Source organism: Phoenix dactylifera, chromosome 4 (assembly GCF_051530095.1).
Source record: "Phoenix dactylifera cultivar Ajwa chromosome 4, Ajwa_hap1_PhDact_Kaust_v1.1, whole genome shotgun sequence".
Lineage (NCBI taxonomy): Eukaryota > Viridiplantae > Streptophyta > Magnoliopsida > Arecales > Arecaceae > Phoenix > Phoenix dactylifera.
The window spans coordinates 36,544,506-36,564,888 of record NC_143193.1 but is presented as its reverse complement, the minus strand read 5'-3'; the positions used below and the strand labels follow the sequence as shown (position 1 = coordinate 36,564,888).

Below are 20,383 nucleotides of genomic sequence, written 5' to 3'. Positions count from 1 at the left end.
CCGTCGAGGTCTGCTACTTTGTCATAAAAGGGAGTTTCGAAGGGCATGTCTTGGGTGCGATCATACCAGCACTAATGCACCGGATCCTATCAGAACTCCGCAGTTAAGCGTGCTTGGGCGAGAGTAGTACTAGGATGGGTGACCCCCTGGGAAGTCCTCATGTTGCACCCTTTTTATTTTTTGCCCGCTTTTTTATTTTTTGATAATATTTATTTTTAATTTTTTGGCTTTTGGCCTTTCCTCTTCGGATAATTTTTTTCCCCCGACAATAAACTGGGTCCGGAGACTGGCGGTGCCATGCCGCATAGCGGGACCAGCGCGTTGAATCCTACGCCAGAACGGCCCCGGCAGCGCGAATGTCTCGGGCCGTCGAGGTCTGCTGCTTTGTCATAAAAGGGAGTTTCGAAGGGCATATCATGGGTGCGATCATACCAGCACTAATGCACCGGATCCCATCAGAACTCCGCAGTTAAGCGTGCTTGGGCGAGAGTAGTACCAGGATGGGTGACCCCCTGGGAAGTCCTCGTGTTGCACCCCTTTTATTTTTTGCCCGCTTTTTTATTTTTTGATAATATTTATTTTTAATTTTTCGGCTTTTGGCTTTTCCTCTTCGGATAATTTTTTTCCCCCGAAAATAAACTGAGTCCGGAGACTCGCGGTGCCATGCCGCATAGCGGAACAGCGCGTTGAATCCTACGCCAGAACGGCCCCGGCAGCGCGAATGTCTCGGGCCGTCGCGGTCTGCTGCTTTGTCATAAAAGGGAGTTTCGAAGGGCATGTCATGGGTGCGATCATACCAGCACTAATGCACCGGATCCCATCATAACTCCGCAGTTAGGCGTGCTTGGGCGAGAGAAGTACTAGGATGGGTGACCCCCTGGGAAGTCCTCGTGTTGCACCCTTTTTATTTTTTGCCCGCTTTTTTATTTTTTGATAATATTTATTTTTAATTTTTTGGCTTTTGGCTTTTCCTCTTCGGATAATTTTTCCCCCCGAAAATAAACTGAGTCCGGAGACTGGCGGTGCCATGCCGCATAGCGGAACAGCGCGTTGAATCCTACGCCAGAACGGCCCCGGCAGCGCGAATGTCTCGGGCCGTCGAGGTCTGCTGCTTTGTTATAAAAGGGAGTTTCGAAGGGCATGTCATGGGTGCGATCATACCAGCACTAATGCACCGGATCCCATCAGAACTCCGCAGTTAAGCGTGCTTTGGCGAGAGTAGTACTAGGATGGGTGACCCCCTGGGAAGTCCTCGTGTTGCACCCCTTTTATTTTTTGCCCGCTTTTTTATTTTTTGATAACATTTATTTTTTATTTTTCGGCTTTTGGCTTTTCCTCTTCGGATAATTTTTTTCCCCCGAAAATAAACTGAGTCCGGAGACTGGCGGTGCCATGCCGCATAGCGGAACAGCGCGTTGAATCCTACGCCAGAACGGCCCCGGCAGCGCGAATGTCTCGGGCCGTCGAGGTCTGCTGCTTTGTCATAAAAGGGAGTTTCGAAGGGCATGTCATGGGTGCGATCATACCAGCACTAATGCACCGGATCCCATCAGAACTCCGCAGTTAAGCGTGCTTGGGCGAGAGTAGTACTAGGATGGGTGACCCCCTGGGAAGTCCTCGTGTTGCACCCCTTTTATTTTTTGCCCGCTTTTTTATTTTTTGATAACATTTATTTTTTATTTTTCGGCTTTTGGCTTTTCCTCTTCGGATAATTTTTTTCCCCCGAAAATAAACTGAGTCCGGAGACTGGCGGTGCCATGCCGCATAGCGGAACAGCGTGTTGAATCCTACGCCAGAACGGCCCCGGCAGCGCGAATGTCTCGGGCCGTCGAGGTCTGCTACTTTGTCATAAAAGGGAGTTTCGAAGGGCATGTCTTGGGTGCGATCATACCAGCACTAATGCACCGGATCCTATCAGAACTCCGCAGTTAAGCGTGCTTGGGCGAGAGTAGTACTAGGATGGGTGACCCCCTGGGAAGTCCTCATGTTGCACCCTTTTTATTTTTTGCCCGCTTTTTTATTTTTTGATAATATTTATTTTTAATTTTTTGGCTTTTGGCCTTTCCTCTTCGGATAATTTTTTTCCCCCGACAATAAACTGGGTCCGGAGACTGGCGGTGCCATGCCGCATAGCGGGACCAGCGCGTTGAATCCTACGCCAGAACGGCCCCGGCAGCGCGAATGTCTCGGGCCGTCGAGGTCTGCTGCTTTGTCATAAAAGGGAGTTTCGAAGGGCATGTCATGGGTGCGATCATACCAGCACTAATGCACCGGATCCCATCAGAACTCCGCAGTTAAGCGTGCTTGGGCGAGAGTAGTACTAGGATGGGTGAACCCCTGGGAAGTCCTAGTGTTGCACCCCTTTTATTTTTTGCCCGCTTTTTTATTTTTTGATACCATTTATTTTTAATTTTTCGGCTTTTGGCTTTTTCTCTTCGGATAATTTTTTTCCCCCGACAATAAACTGGGTCCGGAGACTGGCGGTGCCATGCCGCATAGCGGAACAGCGTGTTGAATCCTACGCCAGAACGGCCCCGGCAGCGCGAATGTCTCGGGCCGTCGAGGTCTGCTACTTTGTCATAAAAGGGAGTTTCGAAGGGCATGTCTTGGGTGCGATCATACCAGCACTAATGCACCGGATCCTATCAGAACTCCGCAGTTAAGCGTGCTTGGGCGAGAGTAGTACTAGGATGGGTGACCCCCTGGGAAGTCCTCATGTTGCACCCTTTTTATTTTTTGCCCGCTTTTTTATTTTTTGATAATATTTATTTTTAATTTTTTGGCTTTTGGCTTTTCCTCTTCGGATAATTTTTTTCCCCCGACAATAAACTGGGTCCGGAGACTGGCGGTGCCATGCCGCATAGCGGGACCAGCGCGTTGAATCCTACGCCAGAACGGCCCCGGCAGCGCGAATGTCTCGGGCCGTCGAGGTCTGCTGCTTTGTCATAAAAGGGAGTTTCGAAGGGCATGTCATGGGTGCGATCATACCAGCACTAATGCACCGGATCCCATCAGAACTCCGCAGTTAAGCGTGCTTGGGCGAGAGTAGTACTAGGATGGGTGACCCCCTGGGAAGTCCTCGTGTTGCACCCCTTTTATTTTTTGCCCGCTTTTTTATTTTTTGATAACATTTATTTTTTATTTTTCGGCTTTTGGCTTTTCCTCTTCGGATAATTTTTTTCCCCCGAAAATAAACTGAGTCCGGAGACTGGCGGTGCCATGCCGCATAGCGGAACAGCGTGTTGAATCCTACGCCAGAACGGCCCCGGCAGCGCGAATGTCTCGGGCCGTCGAGGTCTGCTACTTTGTCATAAAAGGGAGTTTCGAAGGGCATGTCTTGGGTGCGATCATACCAGCACTAATGCACCGGATCCTATCAGAACTCCGCAGTTAAGCGTGCTTGGGCGAGAGTAGTACTAGGATGGGTGACCCCCTGGGAAGTCCTCGTGTTGCACCCTTTTTATTTTTTGCCCGCTTTTTTATTTTTTGATAATATTTATTTTTAATTTTTTGGCTTTTGGCCTTTCCTCTTCGGATAATTTTTTTCCCCCGACAATAAACTGGGTCCGGAGACTGGCGGTGCCATGCCGCATAGCGGGACCAGCGCGTTGAATCCTACGCCAGAACGGCCCCGGCAGCGCGAATGTCTCGGGCCGTCGAGGTCTGCTGCTTTGTCATAAAAGGGAGTTTCGAAGGGCATGTCATGGGTGCGATCATACCAGCACTAATGCACCGGATCCCATCAGAACTCCGCAGTTAAGCGTGCTTGGGCGAGAGTAGTACTAGGATGGGTGAACCCCTGGGAAGTCCTAGTGTTGCACCCCTTTTATTTTTTGCCCGCTTTTTTATTTTTTGATACCATTTATTTTTAATTTTTCGGCTTTTGGCTTTTTCTCTTCGGATAATTTTTTTCCCCCGACAATAAACTGGGTCCGGAGACTGGCGGTGCCATGCCGCATAGCGGAACAGCGTGTTGAATCCTACGCCAGAACGGCCCCGACAGCGCGAATGTCTCGGGCCGTCGAGGTCTGCTACTTTGTCATAAAAGGGAGTTTCGAAGGGCATGTCTTGGGTGCGATCATACCAGCACTAATGCACCGGATCCTATCAGAACTCCGCAGTTAAGCGTGCTTGGGCGAGAGTAGTACTAGGATGGGTGACCCCCTGGGAAGTCCTCATGTTGCACCCTTTTTATTTTTTGCCCGCTTTTTTATTTTTTGATAATATTTATTTTTAATTTTTTGGCTTTTGGCTTTTCCTCTTCGGATAATTTTTTTCCCCCGACAATAAACTGGGTCCGGAGACTGGCGGTGCCATGCCGCATAGCGGGACCAGCGCGTTGAATCCTACGCCAGAACGGCCCCGGCAGCGCGAATGTCTCGGGCCGTCGAGGTCTGCTGCTTTGTCATAAAAGGGAGTTTCGAAGGGCATGTCATGGGTGCGATCATACCAGCACTAATGCACCGGATCCCATCAGAACTCCGCAGTTAAGCGTGCTTGGGCGAGAGTAGTACTAGGATGGGTGACGCCCTGGGAAGTCCTCGTGTTGCACCCCTTTTATTTTTTGCCCGCTTTTTTATTTTTTGATAACATTTATTTTTTATTTTTCGGCTTTTGGCTTTTCCTCTTCGGATAATTTTTTTCCCCCGAAAATAAACTGAGTCCGGAGACTGGCGGTGCCATGCCGCATAGCGGAACAGCGTGTTGAATCCTACGCCAGAACGGCCCCGGCAGCGCGAATGTCTCGGGCCGTCGAGGTCTGCTACTTTGTCATAAAAGGGAGTTTCGAAGGGTATGTCTTGGGTGCGATCATACCAGCACTAATGCACCGGATCCTATCAGAACTCCGCAGTTAAGCGTGCTTGGGCGAGAGTAGTACTAGGATGGGTGACCCCCTGGGAAGTCCTCATGTTGCACCCTTTTTATTTTTTGCCCGCTTTTTTATTTTTTGATAATATTTATTTTTAATTTTTTGGCTTTTGGCTTTTCCTCTTCGGATAATTTTTTCCCCCGACAATAAACTGGGTCCGGAGACTGGCGGTGCCATGCCGCATAGCGGGACCAGCACGTTGAATCCTACGCCAGAACGGCCCCGGCAGCGCGAATGTCTCGGGCCGTCGAGGTCTGCTGCTTTGTCATAAAAGGGAGTTTCGAAGGGCATATCATGGGTGCGATCATACCAGCACTAATGCACCGGATCCCATCAGAACTCCGCGGTTAAGCGTGCTTGGGCGAGAGTAGTACTAGGATGGGTGACCCCTTGGGAAGTCCTCGTGTTGCACCCCTTTTATTTTTTGTCCGCTTTTTTCTTTTTTGATAACATTTATTTTTAATTTTTTGGCTTTTGGCTTTTCCTCTTCGGATAATTTTTTTCCCTCGAAAATAAACTGAGTCCGGAGACTCGCGGTGCCATGCCGCATAGCGGAACAGCGCATTGAATCCTACGCCAGAACGGCCCCGGCAGCGCGAATGTCTCGGGCCGTCGAGGTCTGCTGCTTTGTCATAAAAGGGTGTTTCGATGGGCATGTCATGGGTGCGATCATACCAGCACTAATGCACCGGATCCCATCAGAACTCCGCAGTTAAGCGTGCTTGGGCGAGAGTAGTATTAGGATGGGTGACCCCCTGGGAAGTCCTCGTGTTGCACCCCTTTTATTTTTTGCCCGCTTTTTTATTTTTTGATAATATTTATTTTTAATTTTTCGGCTTTTGGCTTTTCCTCTTCGGATAATTTTTTTCCCCCGAAAATAAACTGAGTCCGGAGACTCGCGGTGCCATGCCGCATAGCGGAACAGCGCGTTGAATCCTACGCCAGAACGGCCCCGGCAGCGCGAATTTCTCGGGCCGTCGAGGTCTGCTGCTTTGTCATAAAAGGGAGTTTCGAAGGGCATGTCATGGGTGCGATCATACTAGCACTAATGCTCCGGATCCCATCAGAACTCCACAGTTAAGCGTGCTTGGGCGAGAGTAGTACTAGGATGGGTGACCCCCTGGGAAGTCCTCGTGTTGCACCCTTTTTATTTTTTTCTCCACTTTTTTATTTTTTGATAATATTTATTTTTAATTTTTCGGCTTTTGGCTTTTCCTCTTCGGATAATTTTTTTCCCCCGAAAATAAACTGAGTCCGGAGACTGGCGGTGCCATGCCGCATAGCGGGAATAGCGCGTTGAATCCTACGCCAGAACGGCCCCGGCGGCGCGAATGTCTCGGGCCGTCGAGGTCTGCTGCTTTGTCATAAAAGGGAGTTTCGATGGGCATGTCATGGGTGCGATCATACCAGCACTAATGCACCGGATCCCATCAGAACTCCGCAGTTAAGCGTGCTTGGGCGAGAGTAGTACTAGGATGGGTGACCCCCTGGGAAGTCCTCGTGTTGCACCCCTTTTATTTTTTACCCGCTTTTTTATTTTTTGATAATATTTATTTTTAATTTTTCGGCTTTTGGCTTTTCCTCTTCGGATAATTTTTTTCCCCCGAAAATAAACTGAGTCCGGAGACTCGCGGTGCCATGCCGCATAGCGGAACAGCGCGTTGAATCCTACGCCAGAACGGCCCCGGCAGCGCGAATGTCTCGGGCCGTCGCGGTCTGCTGCTTTGTCATAAAAGGGAGTTTCGAAGGGCATGTCATGGGTGCGATCATACCAGCACTAATGCACCGGATCCCATCATAACTCCGCAGTTAGGCGTGCTTGGGCGAGAGAAGTACTAGGATGGGTGACCCCCTGGGAAGTCCTCGTGTTGCACCCTTTTTATTTTTTGCCCGCTTTTTTATTTTTTGATAATATTTATTTTTATTTTTTTGGCTTTTGGCTTTTCCTCTTCGGATAATTTTTCCCCCCGAAAATAAACTGAGTCCGGAGACTGGCGGTGCCATGCCGCATAGCGGAACAGCGCGTTGAATCCTACGCCAGAACGGCCCCGGCAGCGCGAATGTCTCGGGCCGTCGAGGTCTGCTGCTTTGTTATAAAAGGGAGTTTCGAAGGGCATGTCATGGGTGCGATCATACCAGCACTAATGCACCGGATCCCATCAGAACTCCGCAGTTAAGCGTGCTTTGGCGAGAGTAGTACTAGGATGGGTGACCCCCTGGGAAGTCCTCGTGTTGCACCCCTTTTATTTTTTGCCCGCTTTTTTATTTTTTGATAACATTTATTTTTTATTTTTCGGCTTTTGGCTTTTCCTCTTCGGATAATTTTTTTCCCCCGAAAATAAACTGAGTCCGGAGACTGGCGGTGCCATGCCGCATAGCGGAACAGCGCGTTGAATCCTACGCCAGAACGGCCCCGGCAGCGCGAATGTCTCGGGCCGTCGAGGTCTGCTGCTTTGTCATAAAAGGGAGTTTCGAAGGGCATGTCATGGGTGCGATCATACCAGCACTAATGCACCGGATCCCATCAGAACTCCGCAGTTAAGCGTGCTTGGGCGAGAGTAGTACTAGGATGGGTGACCCCCTGGGAAGTCCTCGTGTTGCACCCCTTTTATTTTTTGCCCGCTTTTTTATTTTTTGATAACATTTATTTTTTATTTTTCGGCTTTTGGCTTTTCCTCTTCGGATAATTTTTTTCCCCCGAAAATAAACTGAGTCCGGAGACTGGCGGTGCCATGCCGCATAGCGGAACAGCGTGTTGAATCCTACGCCAGAACGGCCCCGGCAGCGCGAATGTCTCGGGCCGTCGAGGTCTGCTACTTTGTCATAAAAGGGAGTTTCGAAGGGCATGTCTTGGGTGCGATCATACCAGCACTAATGCACCGGATCCTATCAGAACTCCGCAGTTAAGCGTGCTTGGGCGAGAGTAGTACTAGGATGGGTGACCCCCTGGGAAGTCCTCATGTTGCACCCTTTTTATTTTTTGCCCGCTTTTTTATTTTTTGATAATATTTATTTTTAATTTTTTGGCTTTTGGCCTTTCCTCTTCGGATAATTTTTTTCCCCCGACAATAAACTGGGTCCGGAGACTGGCGGTGCCATGCCGCATAGCGGGACCAGCGCGTTGAATCCTACGCCAGAACGGCCCCGGCAGCGCGAATGTCTCGGGCCGTCGAGGTCTGCTGCTTTGTCATAAAAGGGAGTTTCGAAGGGCATATCATGGGTGCGATCATACCAGCACTAATGCACCGGATCCCATCAGAACTCCGCAGTTAAGCGTGCTTGGGCGAGAGTAGTACCAGGATGGGTGACCCCCTGGGAAGTCCTCGTGTTGCACCCCTTTTATTTTTTGCCCGCTTTTTTATTTTTTGATAATATTTATTTTTAATTTTTCGGCTTTTGGCTTTTCCTCTTCGGATAATTTTTTTCCCCCGAAAATAAACTGAGTCCGGAGACTCGCGGTGCCATGCCGCATAGCGGAACAGCGCGTTGAATCCTACGCCAGAACGGCCCCGGCAGCGCGAATGTCTCGGGCCGTCGCGGTCTGCTGCTTTGTCATAAAAGGGAGTTTCGAAGGGCATGTCATGGGTGCGATCATACCAGCACTAATGCACCGGATCCCATCATAACTCCGCAGTTAGGCGTGCTTGGGCGAGAGAAGTACTAGGATGGGTGACCCCCTGGGAAGTCCTCGTGTTGCACCCTTTTTATTTTTTGCCCGCTTTTTTATTTTTTGATAATATTTATTTTTAATTTTTTGGCTTTTGGCTTTTCCTCTTCGGATAATTTTTCCCCCCGAAAATAAACTGAGTCCGGAGACTGGCGGTGCCATGCCGCATAGCGGAACAGCGCGTTGAATCCTACGCCAGAACGGCCCCGGCAGCGCGAATGTCTCGGGCCGTCGAGGTCTGCTGCTTTGTTATAAAAGGGAGTTTCGAAGGGCATGTCATGGGTGCGATCATACCAGCACTAATGCACCGGATCCCATCAGAACTCCGCAGTTAAGCGTGCTTTGGCGAGAGTAGTACTAGGATGGGTGACCCCCTGGGAAGTCCTCGTGTTGCACCCCTTTTATTTTTTGCCCGCTTTTTTATTTTTTGATAACATTTATTTTTTATTTTTCGGCTTTTGGCTTTTCCTCTTCGGATAATTTTTTTCCCCCGAAAATAAACTGAGTCCGGAGACTGGCGGTGCCATGCCGCATAGCGGAACAGCGCGTTGAATCCTACGCCAGAACGGCCCCGGCAGCGCGAATGTCTCGGGCCGTCGAGGTCTGCTGCTTTGTCATAAAAGGGAGTTTCGAAGGGCATGTCATGGGTGCGATCATACCAGCACTAATGCACCGGATCCCATCAGAACTCCGCAGTTAAGCGTGCTTGGGCGAGAGTAGTACTAGGATGGGTGACCCCCTGGGAAGTCCTCGTGTTGCACCCCTTTTATTTTTTGCCCGCTTTTTTATTTTTTGATAACATTTATTTTTTATTTTTCGGCTTTTGGCTTTTCCTCTTCGGATAATTTTTTTCCCCCGAAAATAAACTGAGTCCGGAGACTGGCGGTGCCATGCCGCATAGCGGAACAGCGTGTTGAATCCTACGCCAGAACGGCCCCGGCAGCGCGAATGTCTCGGGCCGTCGAGGTCTGCTACTTTGTCATAAAAGGGAGTTTCGAAGGGCATGTCTTGGGTGCGATCATACCAGCACTAATGCACCGGATCCTATCAGAACTCCGCAGTTAAGCGTGCTTGGGCGAGAGTAGTACTAGGATGGGTGACCCCCTGGGAAGTCCTCATGTTGCACCCTTTTTATTTTTTGCCCGCTTTTTTATTTTTTGATAATATTTATTTTTAATTTTTTGGCTTTTGGCCTTTCCTCTTCGGATAATTTTTTTCCCCCGACAATAAACTGGGTCCGGAGACTGGCGGTGCCATGCCGCATAGCGGGACCAGCGCGTTGAATCCTACGCCAGAACGGCCCCGGCAGCGCGAATGTCTCGGGCCGTCGATGTCTGCTGCTTTGTCATAAAAGGGAGTTTCGAAGGGCATATCATGGGTGCGATCATACCAGCACTAATGCACCGGATCCCATCAGAACTCCGCAGTTAAGCGTGCTTGGGCGAGAGTAGTACTAGGATGGGTGACCCCCTGGGAAGTCCTCGTGTTGCACCCCTTTTATTTTTTGCCCGCTTTTTTATTTTTTGATAACATTTATTTTTTATTTTTCGGCTTTTGGCTTTTCCTCTTCGGATAATTTTTTTCCCCCGAAAATAAACTGAGTCCGGAGACTGGCGGTGCCATGCCGCATAGCGGAACAGCGTGTTGAATCCTACGCCAGAACGGCCCCGGCAGCGCGAATGTCTCGGGCCGTCGAGGTCTGCTACTTTGTCATAAAAGGGAGTTTCGAAGGGCATGTCTTGGGTGCGATCATACCAGCACTAATGCACCGGATCCTATCAGAACTCCGCAGTTAAGCGTGCTTGGGCGAGAGTAGTACTAGGATGGGTGACCCCCTGGGAAGTCCTCATGTTGCACCCTTTTTATTTTTTGCCCGCTTTTTTATTTTTTGATAATATTTATTTTTAATTTTTTGGCTTTTGGCCTTTCCTCTTCGGATAATTTTTTTCCCCCGACAATAAACTGGGTCCGGAGACTGGCGGTGCCATGCCGCATAGCGGGACCAGCGCGTTGAATCCTACGCCAGAACGGCCCCGGCAGCGCGAATGTCTCGGGCCGTCGAGGTCTGCTGCTTTGTCATAAAAGGGAGTTTCGAAGGGCATATCATGGGTGCGATCATACCAGCACTAATGCACCGGATCCCATCAGAACTCCGCAGTTAAGCGTGCTTGGGCGAGAGTAGTACTAGGATGGGTGACCCCCTGGGAAGTCCTCGTGTTGCACCCCTTTTATTTTTTGCCCGCTTTTTTCTTTTTTGATAACATTTATTTTTAATTTTTTGGCTTTTGGCTTTTCCTCTTCGGATAATTTTTTTCCCTCGAAAATAAACTGAGTCCGGAGACTCGCGGTGCCATGCCGCATAGCGGAACAGCGCATTGAATCCTACGCCAAAACGGCCTCGGCAGCGCGAATGTCTCGGGCCGTCGAGGTCTGCTGCTTTGTCATAAAAGGGTGTTTCGATGGGCATGTCATGGGTGCGATCATACCAGCACTAATGCACCGGATCCCATCAGAACTCCGCAGTTAAGCGTGCTTGGGCGAGAGTAGTACTAGGATGGGTGACCCCCTGGGAAGTCCTCGTGTTGCACCCCTTTTATTTTTTGCCCGCTTTTTTATTTTTTGATAATATTTATTTTTAATTTTTCGGCTTTTGGCTTTTTCTCTTCGGATAATTTTTTTCCCCCGAAAATAAACTGAGTCCGGAGACTCGCGGTGCCATGCCGCATAGCGGAACAGCGCGTTGAATCCTACGCCAGAACGGCCCCGGCAGCGCGAATGTCTCGGGCCGTCGAGGTCTGCTGCTTTGTCATAAAAGGGAGTTTCGAAGGGCATGTCATGGGTGCGATCATACCAGCACTAATGCACCGGATCCCATCAGAACTCCGCAGTTAAGCGTGCTTGGGCGAGAGTTGTACTAGGATGGGTGACCCCCTGGGAAGTCCCCGTGTTGCACCCTTTTTATTTTTTTCTCCACTTTTTTATTTTTTGATAATATTTATTTTTAATTTTTCGGCTTTTGGCTTTTCCTCTTCGGATAATTTTTTTCCCCCGAAAATAAACTGAGTCCGGAGACTGGCGGTGCCATGCCGCATAGCGGGAATAGCGCGTTGAATCCTACGCCAGAACGGCCCCGGCGGCGCGAATGTCTCGGGCCGTCGAGGTCTGCTGCTTTGTCATAAAAGGGAGTTTCGATGGGCATGTCATGGATGCGATCATACCAGCACTAATGCACCGGATCCCATCAGAACTCCGCAGTTAAGCGTGCTTGGGCGAGAGTAGTACTACGATGGGTGACCCCCTGGGAAGCCCTCGTGTTGCACCCCTTTTATTTTTTGCCCGCTTTTTTATTTTTTGATAATATTTATTTTTAATTTTTCGGCTTTTGGCTTTTCCTCTTCAGATAATTTTTTTCCCCCGAAAATAAACTGAGTCCGGAGACTCGCGGTGCCATGCCGCATAGCGGAACAGCGCGTTGAATCCTACGCCAGAACGGCCCCGGCAGCGCGAATGTCTCGGGCCGTCGCGGTCTGCTGCTTTGTCATAAAAGGGAGTTTCGAAGGGCATGTCATGGGTGCGATCATACCAGCACTAATGCACCGGATCCCATCATAACTCCGCAGTTAAGCGTGCTTGGGCGAGAGTAGTACTAGGATGGGTGACCCCTTGGGAAGTCCTCATGTTGCACCCTTTTTATTTTTTGCCCGCTTTTTTATTTTTTGATAATATTTATTTTTAATTTTTTGGCTTTTGGCTTTTCCTCTTCGGATAATTTTTTTCCCCCGACAATAAACTGGGTCCGGAGACTGGCGGTGCCATGTCGCATAGCGGGACCAGCGCGTTGTATCCTACGCCAGAACGGCCCCGGCAGCGCGAATGTCTCGGGCCGTCGAGGTCTGCTGCTTTGTCATAAAAGGGAGTTTCGAAGGGCATGTCATGGGTGCGATCATACCAGCACTAATGCACCGGATCCCATCAGAACTCCGCAGTTAAGCGTGCTTGGGCGAGAGTAGTACTAGGATGGGTGACCCCCTGGGAAGTCCTAGTGTTGCACCCCTTTTATTTTTTGCCCGCTTTTTTATTTTTTGATACCATTTATTTTTAATTTTTCGGCTTTTGGCTTTTTCTCTTCGGATAATTTTTTTCCCCCGAAAATAAACTGAGTCCAGAGACTGGCGGTGCCATGCCGCATAGCGGGACCAGCGCGTTGAATCCTACGCCAGAACGGCCCCGGCGGCGCGAATGTCTCGGGCCGTCGAGGTCTGCTGCTTTGTCATAAAAGGGAGTTTCGATGGGCATGTCATGGGTGCGATCATACCAGCACTAATGCACCGGATCCCATCAGAACTCCGCAGTTAAGCGTGCTTGGGCGAGAGTAGTACTAGGATGGGTGACCCCCTGGGAAGTCCTCGTGTTGCACCCCTTTTATTTTTTGCCCGCTTTTTTATTTTTTGATAATATTTATTTTTAATTTTTTGGCTTTTGGTTTTTCCTCTTCGGATAATTTTTTTTCCCCGAAAATAAACTGAGTCCGGAGACTCGCGGTGCCATGCCGCATAGCGGAACAGCGCGTTGAAGCCTATGCCAGAACGGCCCCGGCAGCGCGAATGCCTCGGGCCGTCGAGGTCTGCTGCTTTGTCATAACAGGGTGTTTCGATGGGCATGTCATGGGTGCGATCATACCAGCACTAATGCACCGGATCCCATCAGAACTCCGCAGTTAAGCGTGCTTGGGCGAGAGTAGTACTAGGATGGGTGACCCCCTGGGAAGTCCTCGTGTTGCACCCCTTTTATTTTTTGCCCGCTTTTTTATTTTTTGATAATATTTATTTTTAATTTTTCGGCTTTTGGCTTTTCCTCTTCGGATAATTTTTTTCCCTCGAAAATAAACTGAGTCCGGAGACTCGCGGTGCCATGCCGCATAGCGGAACAGCGCGTTGAATCCTACGCCAGAACGGCCCCGGCAGCGCGAATGTCTCGTGCCGTCGAGGTCTGCTGCTTTGTCATAAAAGGGAGTTTCGAAGGGCATATCATGGGTGCGATCATACCAGCACTAATGCACCGGATCCCATCAGAACTCCGCAGTTAAGCGTGCTTGGGCGAGAGTAGTACTAGGATGGGTGACCCCCTGGGAAGTCCTAGTGTTGCACCCCTTTTATTTTTTGCCCGCTTTTTTATTTTTTGATACCATTTATTTTTAATTTTTCGGCTTTTGGCTTTTTCTCTTCGGATAATTTTTTTCCTCCGAAAATAAACTGAGTCCGGAGACTGGCGGTGCCATGCCGCATAGCGGGACCAGCGCGTTGAATCCTACGCCAGAACGGCCCCGGCGGCGCGAATGTCTCGGGCCGTCGAGGTCTGCTGCTTTGTCATAAAAGGGAGTTTCGATGGGCATGTCATGGGTGCGATCATACCAGCACTAATGCACCGGATCCCATCAGAACTCCGCAGTTAAGCGTGCTTGGGCGAGAGTAGTACTAGGATGGGTGACCCCCTGGGAAGTCCTCGTGTTGCACCCCTTTTATTTTTTGCCCGCTTTTTTATTTTTTGATAATATTTATTTTTAATTTTTCGGCTTTTGGCTTTTCCTCTTCGGATAATTTTTTTTCCCCGAAAATAAACTGAGTCCGGAGACTCGCGGTGCCATGCTGCATAGCGGAACAGCGCGTTGAAGCCTATGCCAGAACGGCCCCGGCAGCGCGAATGCCTCGGGCCGTCGAGGTCTGCTGCTTTGTCATAAAAGGGAGTTTCGAAGGGCATGTCATGGGTGCGATCATACCAGCACTAATGCACCGGATCCGATCAGAACTCCGCAGTTAAGCGTGCTTGGGCGAGAGTTGTACTAGGATGGGTGACCCCCTGGGAAGTCCTCGTGTTGCACCCTTTTTATTTTTTGCCCGCTTTTTTATTTTTTGATAATATTTATTTTTAATTTTTCGGCTTTTGGCTTTTCCTCTTCGGATAATTTTTTTCCCTCGAAAATAAACTGAGTCCGGAGACTGGCGGTGCCATGCCGCATAGCGGAACAGCGCGTTGAATCCTACGCCAGAACGGCCCCGGCAGCGCGAATGTCTCGGGCCGTCGCGGTCTGCTGCTTTGTCATAAAAGGGAGTTTCGAAGGGCATATCATGGGTGCGATCATACCAGCACTAATGCACCGGATCCCATCAGAACTCCGCAGTTAAGCGTGCTTGGGCGAGAGTAGTACTAGGATGGGTGACCCCCTGGGAAGTCCTCGTGTTGCACCCCTTTTATTTTTTGCCCGCTTTTTTATTTTTTGATAACATTTATTTTTAATTTTTCGGCTTTTGGCTTTTCCTCTTCGGATAATTTTTTTCCCCCGAAAATAAACTGAGTCCGGAGACTCGCAGTGCCATGCTGCATAGCGGAACAGCGCGTTGAATCCTACGCCAGAACGGCCCCGGCAGCGCGAATGTCTCGGGCCGTCGAGGTCTGCTGCTTTGTCATAAAAGGGAGTTTCGAAGGGCATGTCATGGGTGCGATCATACCAGCACTAATGCACCGGATCCCATCAGAACTCCGCAGTTAAGCGTGCTTGGGCGAGAGTAGTACTAGGATGGGTGACCCCCTGGGAAGTCCTCGTGTTGCACCCCTTTTATTTTTTGCCCGCTTTTTTATTTTTTGATAATATTTATTTTTAATTTTTCGGCTTTTGGCTTTTCCTCTTCGGATAATTTTTTTTCCCCGAAAATAAACTGAGTCCGGAGACTCGCGGTGCCATGCCGCACAGCGGAACAGCGCGTTGAAGCCTATGCCAGAACGGCCCCGGCAGCGCGAATGCCTCGGGCCGTCGAGGTCTGCTGCTTTGTCATAACAGGGTGTTTCGATGGGCATGTCACGGGTGCGATCATACCAGCACTAATGCACCGGATCCCATCAGAACTCCGCAGTTAAGCGTGCTTGGGCGAGAGTAGTACTAGGATGGGTGACCCCCTGGGAAGTCCTCGTGTTGCACCCCTTTTATTTTTTGCCCGCTTTTTTATTTTTTGATAATATTTATTTTTAATTTTTCGGCTTTTGGCTTTTCCTCTTCGGATAATTTTTTTCCCTCGAAAATAAACTGAGTCCGGAGACTCGCGGTGCCATGCCGCATAGCGGAACAGCGCGTTGAATCCTACGCCAGAACGGCCCCGGCAGCGCGAATGTCTCGTGCCGTCGAGGTCTGCTGCTTTGTCATAAAAGGGAGTTTCGAAGGGCATATCATGGGTGCGATCATACCAGCACTAATGCACCGGATCCCATCAGAACTCCGCAGTTAAGCGTGCTTGGGCGAGAGTAGTACTAGGATGGGTGACCCCCTGGGAAGTCCTAGTGTTGCACCCCTTTTATTTTTTGCCCGCTTTTTTATTTTTTGATACCATTTATTTTTAATTTTTCGGCTTTTGGCTTTTTCTCTTCGGATAATTTTTTTCCCCCGAAAATAAACTGAGTCCGGAGACTGGCGGTGCCATGCCGCATAGCGGGACCAGCGCGTTGAATCCTACGCCAGAACGGCCCCGGCAGCGCGAATGTCTCGGGCCGTCGAGGTCTGCTGCTTTGTCATAAAAGGGAGTTTCGAAGGGCATGTCATGGGTGCGATCATACCAGCATTAATGCACCGGATCCCATCAGAACTCCGCAGTTAAGCGTGCTTGGGCGAGAGTAGTACTAGGATGGGTGACCCCCTGGGAAGTCCTCGTGTTGCACCCCTTTTATTTTTTGCCCGCTTTTTTATTTTTTGATAATATTTATTTTTAATTTTTTGGCTTTTGGTTTTTCCTCTTCGGATAATTTTTTTTCCCCGAAAATAAACTGAGTCCGGAGACTCGCGGTGCCATGCCGCATAGCGGAACAGCGCGTTGAAGCCTATGCCAGAACGGCCCCGGCAGCGCGAATGCCTCGGGCCGTCGAGGTCTGCTGCTTTGTCATAACAGGGTGTTTCGATGGGCATGTCATGGGTGCGATCATACCAGCACTAATGCACCGGATCCCATCAGAACTCCGCAGTTAAGCGTGCTTGGGCGAGAGTAGTACTAGGATGGGTGACCCCCTGGGAAGTCCTCGTGTTGCACCCCTTTTATTTTTTGCCCGCTTTTTTATTTTTTGATAATATTTATTTTTAATTTTTCGGCTTTTGGCTTTTCCTCTTCGGATAATTTTTTTCCCTCGAAAATAAACTGAGTCCGGAGACTCGCGGTGCCATGCCGCATAGCGGAACAGCGCGTTGAATCCTACGCCAGAACGGCCCCGGCAGCGCGAATGTCTCGTGCCGTCGAGGTCTGCTGCTTTGTCATAAAAGGGAGTTTCGAAGGGCATATCATGGGTGCGATCATACCAGCACTAATGCACCGGATCCCATCAGAACTCCGCAGTTAAGCGTGCTTGGGCGAGAGTAGTACTAGGATGGGTGACCCCCTGGGAAGTCCTAGTGTTGCACCCCTTTTATTTTTTGCCCGCTTTTTTATTTTTTGATACCATTTATTTTTAATTTTTCGGCTTTTGGCTTTTTCTCTTCGGATAATTTTTTTCCCCCGAAAATAAACTGAGTCCGGAGACTGGCGGTGCCATGCCGCATAGCGGGACCAGCGCGTTGAATCCTACGCCAGAACGGCCCCGGCGGCGCGAATGTCTCGGGCCGTCGAGGTCTGCTGCTTTGTCATAAAAGGGAGTTTCGATGGGCATGTCATGGGTGCGATCATACCAGCACTAATGCACCGGATCCCATCAGAACTCCGCAGTTAAGCGTGCTTGGGCGAGAGTAGTACTAGGATGGGTGACCCCCTGGGAAGTCCTCGTGTTGCACCCCTTTTATTTTTTGCCCGCTTTTTTATTTTTTGATAATATTTATTTTTAATTTTTCGGCTTTTGGCTTTTCCTCTTCGGATAATTTTTTTTCCCCGAAAATAAACTGAGTCCGGAGACTCGCGGTGCCATGCCGCATAGCGGAACAGCGCGTTGAAGCCTATGCCAGAACGGCCCCGGCAGCGCGAATGCCTCGGGCCGTCGAGGTCTGCTGCTTTGTCATAAAAGGGAGTTTCGAAGGGCATGTCATGGGTGCGATCATACCAGCACTAATGCACCGGATCCGATCAGAACTCCGCAGTTAAGCGTGCTTGGGCGAGAGTTGTACTAGGATGGGTGACCCCCTGGGAAGTCCTCGTGTTGCACCCTTTTTATTTTTTGCCCGCTTTTTTATTTTTTGATAATATTTATTTTTAATTTTTCGGCTTTTGGCTTTTCCTCTTCGGATAATTTTTTTCCCTCGAAAATAAACTGAGTCCGGAGACTGGCGGTGCCATGCCGCATAGCGGAACAGCGCGTTGAATCCTACGCCAGAACGGCCCCGGCAGCGCGAATGTCTCGGGCCGTCGCGGTCTGCTGCTTTGTCATAAAAGGGAGTTTCGAAGGGCATATCATGGGTGCGATCATACCAGCACTAATGCACCGGATCCCATCAGAACTCCGCAGTTAAGCGTGCTTGGGCGAGAGTAGTACTAGGATGGGTGACCCCCTGGGAAGTCCTCGTGTTGCACCCCTTTTATTTTTTGCCCGCTTTTTTATTTTTTGATAACATTTATTTTTAATTTTTCGGCTTTTGGCTTTTCCTCTTCGGATAATTTTTTTCCCCCGAAAATAAACTGAGTCCGGAGACTCGCAGTGCCATGCTGCATAGCGGAACAGCGCGTTGAATCCTACGCCAGAACGGCCCCGGCAGCGCGAATGTCTCGGGCCGTCGAGGTCTGCTGCTTTGTCATAAAAGGGAGTTTCGAAGGGCATGTCATGGGTGCGATCATACCAGCACTAATGCACCGGATCCCATCAGAACTCCGCAGTTAAGCGTGCTTGGGCGAGAGTAGTACTAGGATGGGTGACCCCCTGGGAAGTCCTCGTGTTGCACCCCTTTTATTTTTTGCCCGCTTTTTTATTTTTTGATAATATTTATTTTTAATTTTTCGGCTTTTGGCTTTTCCTCTTCGGATAATTTTTTTTCCCCGAAAATAAACTGAGTCCGGAGACTCGCGGTGCCATGCCGCATAGCGGAACAGCGCGTTGAAGCCTATGCCAGAACGGCCCCGGCAGCGCGAATGCCTCGGGCCGTCGAGGTCTGCTGCTTTGTCATAATAGGGTGTTTCGATGGGCATGTCATGGGTGCGATCATACCAGCACTAATGCACCGGATCCCATCAGAACTCCGCAGTTAAGCGTGCTTGGGCGAGAGTAGTACTAGGATGGGTGACCCCCTGGGAAGTCCTCGTGTTGCACCCCTTTTATTTTTTGCCCACTTTTTTATTTTTTGATAATATTTATTTTTAATTTTTCGGCTTTTGGCTTTTCCTCTTCGGATAATTTTTTTCCCTCGAAAATAAACTGAGTCCGGAGACTCGCGGTGCCATGCCGCATAGCGGAACAGCGCGTTGAATCCTACGCCAGAACGGCCCCGGCAGCGCGAATGTCTCGTGCCGTCGAGGTCTGTTGCTTTGTCATAAAAGGGAGTTTCGAAGGGCATATCATGGGTGCGATCATACCAGCACTAATGCACCGGATCCCATCAGAACTCCGCAGTTAAGCGTGCTTGGGCGAGAGTAGTACTAGGATGGGTGACCCCCTGGGAAGTCCTAGTGTTGCACCCCTTTTATTTTTTGCCCGCTTTTTTATTTTTTGATACCATTTATTTTTAATTTTTCGGCTTTTGGCTTTTTCTCTTCGGATAATTTTTTTCCCCCGAAAATAAACTGAGTCCGGAGACTGGCGGTGCCATGCCGCATAGCGGGACCAGCGCGTTGAATCCTACGCCAGAACGGCCCCGGCAGCGCGAATGCCTCGGGCCGTCGAGGTCTGCTGCTTTGTCATAAAAGGGAGTTTCGAAGGGCATGTCATGGGTGCGATCATACCAGCACTAATGCACCGGATCCCATCAGAACTCCGCAGTTAAGCGTGCTTCGGCGAGAGTAGTACTAGGATGGGTGACCCCCTGGGAAGTCCTCGTGTTGCACCCCCTTTATTTTTTGCCCGCTTTTTTATTTTTTGATAATATTTATTTTTAATTTTTCGGCTTTTGGCTTTTCCTCTTCGGATAATTTTTTTTCCCCGAAAATAAACTGAGTCCGGAGACTCGCGGTGCCATGCCGCATAGCGGAACAGCGCGTTGAAGCCTATGCCAGAACGGCCCCGGCAGCGCGAATGCCTCGGGCCGTCGAGGTCTGCTGCTTTGTCATAACAGGGTGTTTCGATGGGCATGTCATGGGTGCGATCATACCAGCACTAATGCACCGGATCCCATCAGAACTCCGCAGTTAAGCGTGCTTGGGCGAGAGTAGTACTAGGATGGGTGACCCCCTGGGAAGTCCTCGTGTTGCACCCCTTTTATTTTTTGCCCGCTTTTTTATTTTTTGATAATATTTATTTTTAATTTTTCGGCTTTTGGCTTTTCCTCTTCGGATAATTTTTTTCCCGCGAAAATAAACTGAGTCCGGAGACTCGCGGTGCCATGCCGCATAGCGGAACAGCGCGTTGAATCCTACGCCAGAACGGCCCCGGCAGCGCGAATGTCTCGTGCCGTCGCGGTCTGCTGCTTTGTCATAAAAGGGTGTTTCGAAGGGCATGTCATGGGCGCGATCTTACCAGCACTAATGCACCGGATCCCATCATAACTCCGCAGTTAAGCGTGCTTGGGCGAGAGAAGTACTAGGATGGGTGACCCCCTGGGAAGTCCTCGTGTTGCACCCTTTTTATTTTTTGCCCGCTTTTTTATTTTTTGATAATATTTATTTTTAATTTTTCGGCTTTTGGCTTTTCCTCTTCGGATAATTTTTTTCCCTCGAAAATAAACTGAGTCCGGAGACTCGCGG

At 49.6% G+C, this 20,383-nt stretch overlaps 52 non-coding genes and 4 pseudogenes across 52 annotated transcripts; all 56 read left to right on the top strand.

Annotated features, from left to right (window-relative positions):
* The first annotated feature begins 52 nt into the window (after positions 1 to 52).
* On the top strand, positions 53 to 171 carry LOC149760801 (5S ribosomal RNA). Its single transcript, XR_016407339.1, has one exon. It is a non-coding gene; the product is annotated as a 5S ribosomal RNA (ribosomal RNA).
* Positions 172 to 418: 247 nt separating this feature from the next.
* On the top strand, positions 419 to 537 carry LOC149760800 (5S ribosomal RNA). The gene has a single exon (XR_016412732.1). It is a non-coding gene; the product is annotated as a 5S ribosomal RNA (ribosomal RNA).
* A 246-nt stretch (positions 538 to 783) lies between these two features.
* Positions 784 to 902, top strand: LOC149760799 (5S ribosomal RNA; annotated as a pseudogene).
* A 245-nt stretch (positions 903 to 1,147) lies between these two features.
* LOC149760798 (5S ribosomal RNA) lies at positions 1,148 to 1,266 on the top strand. The gene has a single exon (XR_016404601.1). It is a non-coding gene; the product is annotated as a 5S ribosomal RNA (ribosomal RNA).
* Positions 1,267 to 1,512: 246 nt separating this feature from the next.
* On the top strand, positions 1,513 to 1,631 carry LOC149760797 (5S ribosomal RNA). Its single transcript, XR_016409736.1, has one exon. It is a non-coding gene; the product is annotated as a 5S ribosomal RNA (ribosomal RNA).
* A 246-nt stretch (positions 1,632 to 1,877) lies between these two features.
* LOC149760796 (5S ribosomal RNA) lies at positions 1,878 to 1,996 on the top strand. The gene has a single exon (XR_016407338.1). It is a non-coding gene; the product is annotated as a 5S ribosomal RNA (ribosomal RNA).
* A 247-nt stretch (positions 1,997 to 2,243) lies between these two features.
* Positions 2,244 to 2,362, top strand: LOC149760795 (5S ribosomal RNA). Its single transcript, XR_016407757.1, has one exon. It is a non-coding gene; the product is annotated as a 5S ribosomal RNA (ribosomal RNA).
* Positions 2,363 to 2,608: 246 nt separating this feature from the next.
* Positions 2,609 to 2,727, top strand: LOC149760794 (5S ribosomal RNA). The gene has a single exon (XR_016407337.1). It is a non-coding gene; the product is annotated as a 5S ribosomal RNA (ribosomal RNA).
* Positions 2,728 to 2,974: 247 nt separating this feature from the next.
* LOC149760793 (5S ribosomal RNA) lies at positions 2,975 to 3,093 on the top strand. Its single transcript, XR_016409735.1, has one exon. It is a non-coding gene; the product is annotated as a 5S ribosomal RNA (ribosomal RNA).
* Positions 3,094 to 3,339: 246 nt separating this feature from the next.
* On the top strand, positions 3,340 to 3,458 carry LOC149760792 (5S ribosomal RNA). Its single transcript, XR_016403274.1, has one exon. It is a non-coding gene; the product is annotated as a 5S ribosomal RNA (ribosomal RNA).
* A 247-nt stretch (positions 3,459 to 3,705) lies between these two features.
* LOC149760791 (5S ribosomal RNA) lies at positions 3,706 to 3,824 on the top strand. Its single transcript, XR_016407756.1, has one exon. It is a non-coding gene; the product is annotated as a 5S ribosomal RNA (ribosomal RNA).
* Positions 3,825 to 4,070: 246 nt separating this feature from the next.
* LOC149760790 (5S ribosomal RNA) lies at positions 4,071 to 4,189 on the top strand. The gene has a single exon (XR_016407336.1). It is a non-coding gene; the product is annotated as a 5S ribosomal RNA (ribosomal RNA).
* A 247-nt stretch (positions 4,190 to 4,436) lies between these two features.
* On the top strand, positions 4,437 to 4,555 carry LOC149760789 (5S ribosomal RNA). The gene has a single exon (XR_016404947.1). It is a non-coding gene; the product is annotated as a 5S ribosomal RNA (ribosomal RNA).
* Positions 4,556 to 4,801: 246 nt separating this feature from the next.
* Positions 4,802 to 4,920, top strand: LOC149760788 (5S ribosomal RNA). The gene has a single exon (XR_016407334.1). It is a non-coding gene; the product is annotated as a 5S ribosomal RNA (ribosomal RNA).
* A 246-nt stretch (positions 4,921 to 5,166) lies between these two features.
* LOC149760787 (5S ribosomal RNA) lies at positions 5,167 to 5,285 on the top strand. Its single transcript, XR_016402718.1, has one exon. It is a non-coding gene; the product is annotated as a 5S ribosomal RNA (ribosomal RNA).
* Positions 5,286 to 5,531: 246 nt separating this feature from the next.
* LOC149760786 (5S ribosomal RNA) lies at positions 5,532 to 5,650 on the top strand. The gene has a single exon (XR_016401531.1). It is a non-coding gene; the product is annotated as a 5S ribosomal RNA (ribosomal RNA).
* A 246-nt stretch (positions 5,651 to 5,896) lies between these two features.
* LOC149760785 (5S ribosomal RNA) lies at positions 5,897 to 6,015 on the top strand. Its single transcript, XR_016407538.1, has one exon. It is a non-coding gene; the product is annotated as a 5S ribosomal RNA (ribosomal RNA).
* A 248-nt stretch (positions 6,016 to 6,263) lies between these two features.
* Positions 6,264 to 6,382, top strand: LOC149760784 (5S ribosomal RNA). Its single transcript, XR_016409734.1, has one exon. It is a non-coding gene; the product is annotated as a 5S ribosomal RNA (ribosomal RNA).
* Positions 6,383 to 6,628: 246 nt separating this feature from the next.
* LOC149760783 (5S ribosomal RNA) lies at positions 6,629 to 6,747 on the top strand (annotated as a pseudogene).
* Positions 6,748 to 6,992: 245 nt separating this feature from the next.
* On the top strand, positions 6,993 to 7,111 carry LOC149760782 (5S ribosomal RNA). Its single transcript, XR_016404600.1, has one exon. It is a non-coding gene; the product is annotated as a 5S ribosomal RNA (ribosomal RNA).
* A 246-nt stretch (positions 7,112 to 7,357) lies between these two features.
* Positions 7,358 to 7,476, top strand: LOC149760781 (5S ribosomal RNA). Its single transcript, XR_016409733.1, has one exon. It is a non-coding gene; the product is annotated as a 5S ribosomal RNA (ribosomal RNA).
* Positions 7,477 to 7,722: 246 nt separating this feature from the next.
* On the top strand, positions 7,723 to 7,841 carry LOC149760780 (5S ribosomal RNA). The gene has a single exon (XR_016407333.1). It is a non-coding gene; the product is annotated as a 5S ribosomal RNA (ribosomal RNA).
* Positions 7,842 to 8,088: 247 nt separating this feature from the next.
* On the top strand, positions 8,089 to 8,207 carry LOC149760779 (5S ribosomal RNA). The gene has a single exon (XR_016412731.1). It is a non-coding gene; the product is annotated as a 5S ribosomal RNA (ribosomal RNA).
* Positions 8,208 to 8,453: 246 nt separating this feature from the next.
* LOC149760778 (5S ribosomal RNA) lies at positions 8,454 to 8,572 on the top strand (annotated as a pseudogene).
* A 245-nt stretch (positions 8,573 to 8,817) lies between these two features.
* LOC149760777 (5S ribosomal RNA) lies at positions 8,818 to 8,936 on the top strand. Its single transcript, XR_016404598.1, has one exon. It is a non-coding gene; the product is annotated as a 5S ribosomal RNA (ribosomal RNA).
* Positions 8,937 to 9,182: 246 nt separating this feature from the next.
* On the top strand, positions 9,183 to 9,301 carry LOC149760776 (5S ribosomal RNA). Its single transcript, XR_016409732.1, has one exon. It is a non-coding gene; the product is annotated as a 5S ribosomal RNA (ribosomal RNA).
* A 246-nt stretch (positions 9,302 to 9,547) lies between these two features.
* LOC149760775 (5S ribosomal RNA) lies at positions 9,548 to 9,666 on the top strand. The gene has a single exon (XR_016407332.1). It is a non-coding gene; the product is annotated as a 5S ribosomal RNA (ribosomal RNA).
* Positions 9,667 to 9,913: 247 nt separating this feature from the next.
* On the top strand, positions 9,914 to 10,032 carry LOC149760774 (5S ribosomal RNA). Its single transcript, XR_016409731.1, has one exon. It is a non-coding gene; the product is annotated as a 5S ribosomal RNA (ribosomal RNA).
* A 246-nt stretch (positions 10,033 to 10,278) lies between these two features.
* On the top strand, positions 10,279 to 10,397 carry LOC149760773 (5S ribosomal RNA). Its single transcript, XR_016407331.1, has one exon. It is a non-coding gene; the product is annotated as a 5S ribosomal RNA (ribosomal RNA).
* Positions 10,398 to 10,644: 247 nt separating this feature from the next.
* On the top strand, positions 10,645 to 10,763 carry LOC149760772 (5S ribosomal RNA). The gene has a single exon (XR_016409730.1). It is a non-coding gene; the product is annotated as a 5S ribosomal RNA (ribosomal RNA).
* Positions 10,764 to 11,009: 246 nt separating this feature from the next.
* Positions 11,010 to 11,128, top strand: LOC149760771 (5S ribosomal RNA). Its single transcript, XR_016409728.1, has one exon. It is a non-coding gene; the product is annotated as a 5S ribosomal RNA (ribosomal RNA).
* A 246-nt stretch (positions 11,129 to 11,374) lies between these two features.
* Positions 11,375 to 11,493, top strand: LOC149760770 (5S ribosomal RNA). Its single transcript, XR_016402166.1, has one exon. It is a non-coding gene; the product is annotated as a 5S ribosomal RNA (ribosomal RNA).
* Positions 11,494 to 11,741: 248 nt separating this feature from the next.
* LOC149760769 (5S ribosomal RNA) lies at positions 11,742 to 11,860 on the top strand. Its single transcript, XR_016402750.1, has one exon. It is a non-coding gene; the product is annotated as a 5S ribosomal RNA (ribosomal RNA).
* Positions 11,861 to 12,106: 246 nt separating this feature from the next.
* LOC149760768 (5S ribosomal RNA) lies at positions 12,107 to 12,225 on the top strand. The gene has a single exon (XR_016409015.1). It is a non-coding gene; the product is annotated as a 5S ribosomal RNA (ribosomal RNA).
* Positions 12,226 to 12,472: 247 nt separating this feature from the next.
* On the top strand, positions 12,473 to 12,591 carry LOC149760767 (5S ribosomal RNA). The gene has a single exon (XR_016402812.1). It is a non-coding gene; the product is annotated as a 5S ribosomal RNA (ribosomal RNA).
* Positions 12,592 to 12,838: 247 nt separating this feature from the next.
* LOC149760766 (5S ribosomal RNA) lies at positions 12,839 to 12,957 on the top strand. The gene has a single exon (XR_016409727.1). It is a non-coding gene; the product is annotated as a 5S ribosomal RNA (ribosomal RNA).
* Positions 12,958 to 13,203: 246 nt separating this feature from the next.
* On the top strand, positions 13,204 to 13,322 carry LOC149760765 (5S ribosomal RNA). Its single transcript, XR_016409726.1, has one exon. It is a non-coding gene; the product is annotated as a 5S ribosomal RNA (ribosomal RNA).
* Positions 13,323 to 13,568: 246 nt separating this feature from the next.
* Positions 13,569 to 13,687, top strand: LOC149760764 (5S ribosomal RNA). The gene has a single exon (XR_016402811.1). It is a non-coding gene; the product is annotated as a 5S ribosomal RNA (ribosomal RNA).
* A 247-nt stretch (positions 13,688 to 13,934) lies between these two features.
* On the top strand, positions 13,935 to 14,053 carry LOC149760763 (5S ribosomal RNA). The gene has a single exon (XR_016409725.1). It is a non-coding gene; the product is annotated as a 5S ribosomal RNA (ribosomal RNA).
* Positions 14,054 to 14,299: 246 nt separating this feature from the next.
* Positions 14,300 to 14,418, top strand: LOC149760762 (5S ribosomal RNA). The gene has a single exon (XR_016406272.1). It is a non-coding gene; the product is annotated as a 5S ribosomal RNA (ribosomal RNA).
* Positions 14,419 to 14,664: 246 nt separating this feature from the next.
* LOC149760761 (5S ribosomal RNA) lies at positions 14,665 to 14,783 on the top strand. The gene has a single exon (XR_016409724.1). It is a non-coding gene; the product is annotated as a 5S ribosomal RNA (ribosomal RNA).
* A 246-nt stretch (positions 14,784 to 15,029) lies between these two features.
* Positions 15,030 to 15,148, top strand: LOC149760760 (5S ribosomal RNA). The gene has a single exon (XR_016409723.1). It is a non-coding gene; the product is annotated as a 5S ribosomal RNA (ribosomal RNA).
* A 246-nt stretch (positions 15,149 to 15,394) lies between these two features.
* On the top strand, positions 15,395 to 15,513 carry LOC149760759 (5S ribosomal RNA). Its single transcript, XR_016409722.1, has one exon. It is a non-coding gene; the product is annotated as a 5S ribosomal RNA (ribosomal RNA).
* Positions 15,514 to 15,759: 246 nt separating this feature from the next.
* On the top strand, positions 15,760 to 15,878 carry LOC149760758 (5S ribosomal RNA). Its single transcript, XR_016402810.1, has one exon. It is a non-coding gene; the product is annotated as a 5S ribosomal RNA (ribosomal RNA).
* Positions 15,879 to 16,125: 247 nt separating this feature from the next.
* On the top strand, positions 16,126 to 16,244 carry LOC149760757 (5S ribosomal RNA). The gene has a single exon (XR_016413045.1). It is a non-coding gene; the product is annotated as a 5S ribosomal RNA (ribosomal RNA).
* A 246-nt stretch (positions 16,245 to 16,490) lies between these two features.
* Positions 16,491 to 16,609, top strand: LOC149760756 (5S ribosomal RNA). Its single transcript, XR_016409721.1, has one exon. It is a non-coding gene; the product is annotated as a 5S ribosomal RNA (ribosomal RNA).
* A 246-nt stretch (positions 16,610 to 16,855) lies between these two features.
* On the top strand, positions 16,856 to 16,974 carry LOC149760755 (5S ribosomal RNA). Its single transcript, XR_016402809.1, has one exon. It is a non-coding gene; the product is annotated as a 5S ribosomal RNA (ribosomal RNA).
* A 247-nt stretch (positions 16,975 to 17,221) lies between these two features.
* On the top strand, positions 17,222 to 17,340 carry LOC149760754 (5S ribosomal RNA). Its single transcript, XR_016409720.1, has one exon. It is a non-coding gene; the product is annotated as a 5S ribosomal RNA (ribosomal RNA).
* Positions 17,341 to 17,586: 246 nt separating this feature from the next.
* LOC149760753 (5S ribosomal RNA) lies at positions 17,587 to 17,705 on the top strand. Its single transcript, XR_016406270.1, has one exon. It is a non-coding gene; the product is annotated as a 5S ribosomal RNA (ribosomal RNA).
* A 246-nt stretch (positions 17,706 to 17,951) lies between these two features.
* On the top strand, positions 17,952 to 18,070 carry LOC149760752 (5S ribosomal RNA). Its single transcript, XR_016409719.1, has one exon. It is a non-coding gene; the product is annotated as a 5S ribosomal RNA (ribosomal RNA).
* Positions 18,071 to 18,316: 246 nt separating this feature from the next.
* On the top strand, positions 18,317 to 18,435 carry LOC149760751 (5S ribosomal RNA). Its single transcript, XR_016409717.1, has one exon. It is a non-coding gene; the product is annotated as a 5S ribosomal RNA (ribosomal RNA).
* Positions 18,436 to 18,681: 246 nt separating this feature from the next.
* LOC149760750 (5S ribosomal RNA) lies at positions 18,682 to 18,800 on the top strand. Its single transcript, XR_016409716.1, has one exon. It is a non-coding gene; the product is annotated as a 5S ribosomal RNA (ribosomal RNA).
* Positions 18,801 to 19,046: 246 nt separating this feature from the next.
* Positions 19,047 to 19,165, top strand: LOC149760749 (5S ribosomal RNA). Its single transcript, XR_016402808.1, has one exon. It is a non-coding gene; the product is annotated as a 5S ribosomal RNA (ribosomal RNA).
* A 247-nt stretch (positions 19,166 to 19,412) lies between these two features.
* On the top strand, positions 19,413 to 19,531 carry LOC149760748 (5S ribosomal RNA). Its single transcript, XR_016405061.1, has one exon. It is a non-coding gene; the product is annotated as a 5S ribosomal RNA (ribosomal RNA).
* A 246-nt stretch (positions 19,532 to 19,777) lies between these two features.
* On the top strand, positions 19,778 to 19,896 carry LOC149760747 (5S ribosomal RNA). The gene has a single exon (XR_016409715.1). It is a non-coding gene; the product is annotated as a 5S ribosomal RNA (ribosomal RNA).
* A 246-nt stretch (positions 19,897 to 20,142) lies between these two features.
* LOC149760746 (5S ribosomal RNA) lies at positions 20,143 to 20,261 on the top strand (annotated as a pseudogene).
* Positions 20,262 to 20,383: the final 122 nt, after the last annotated feature.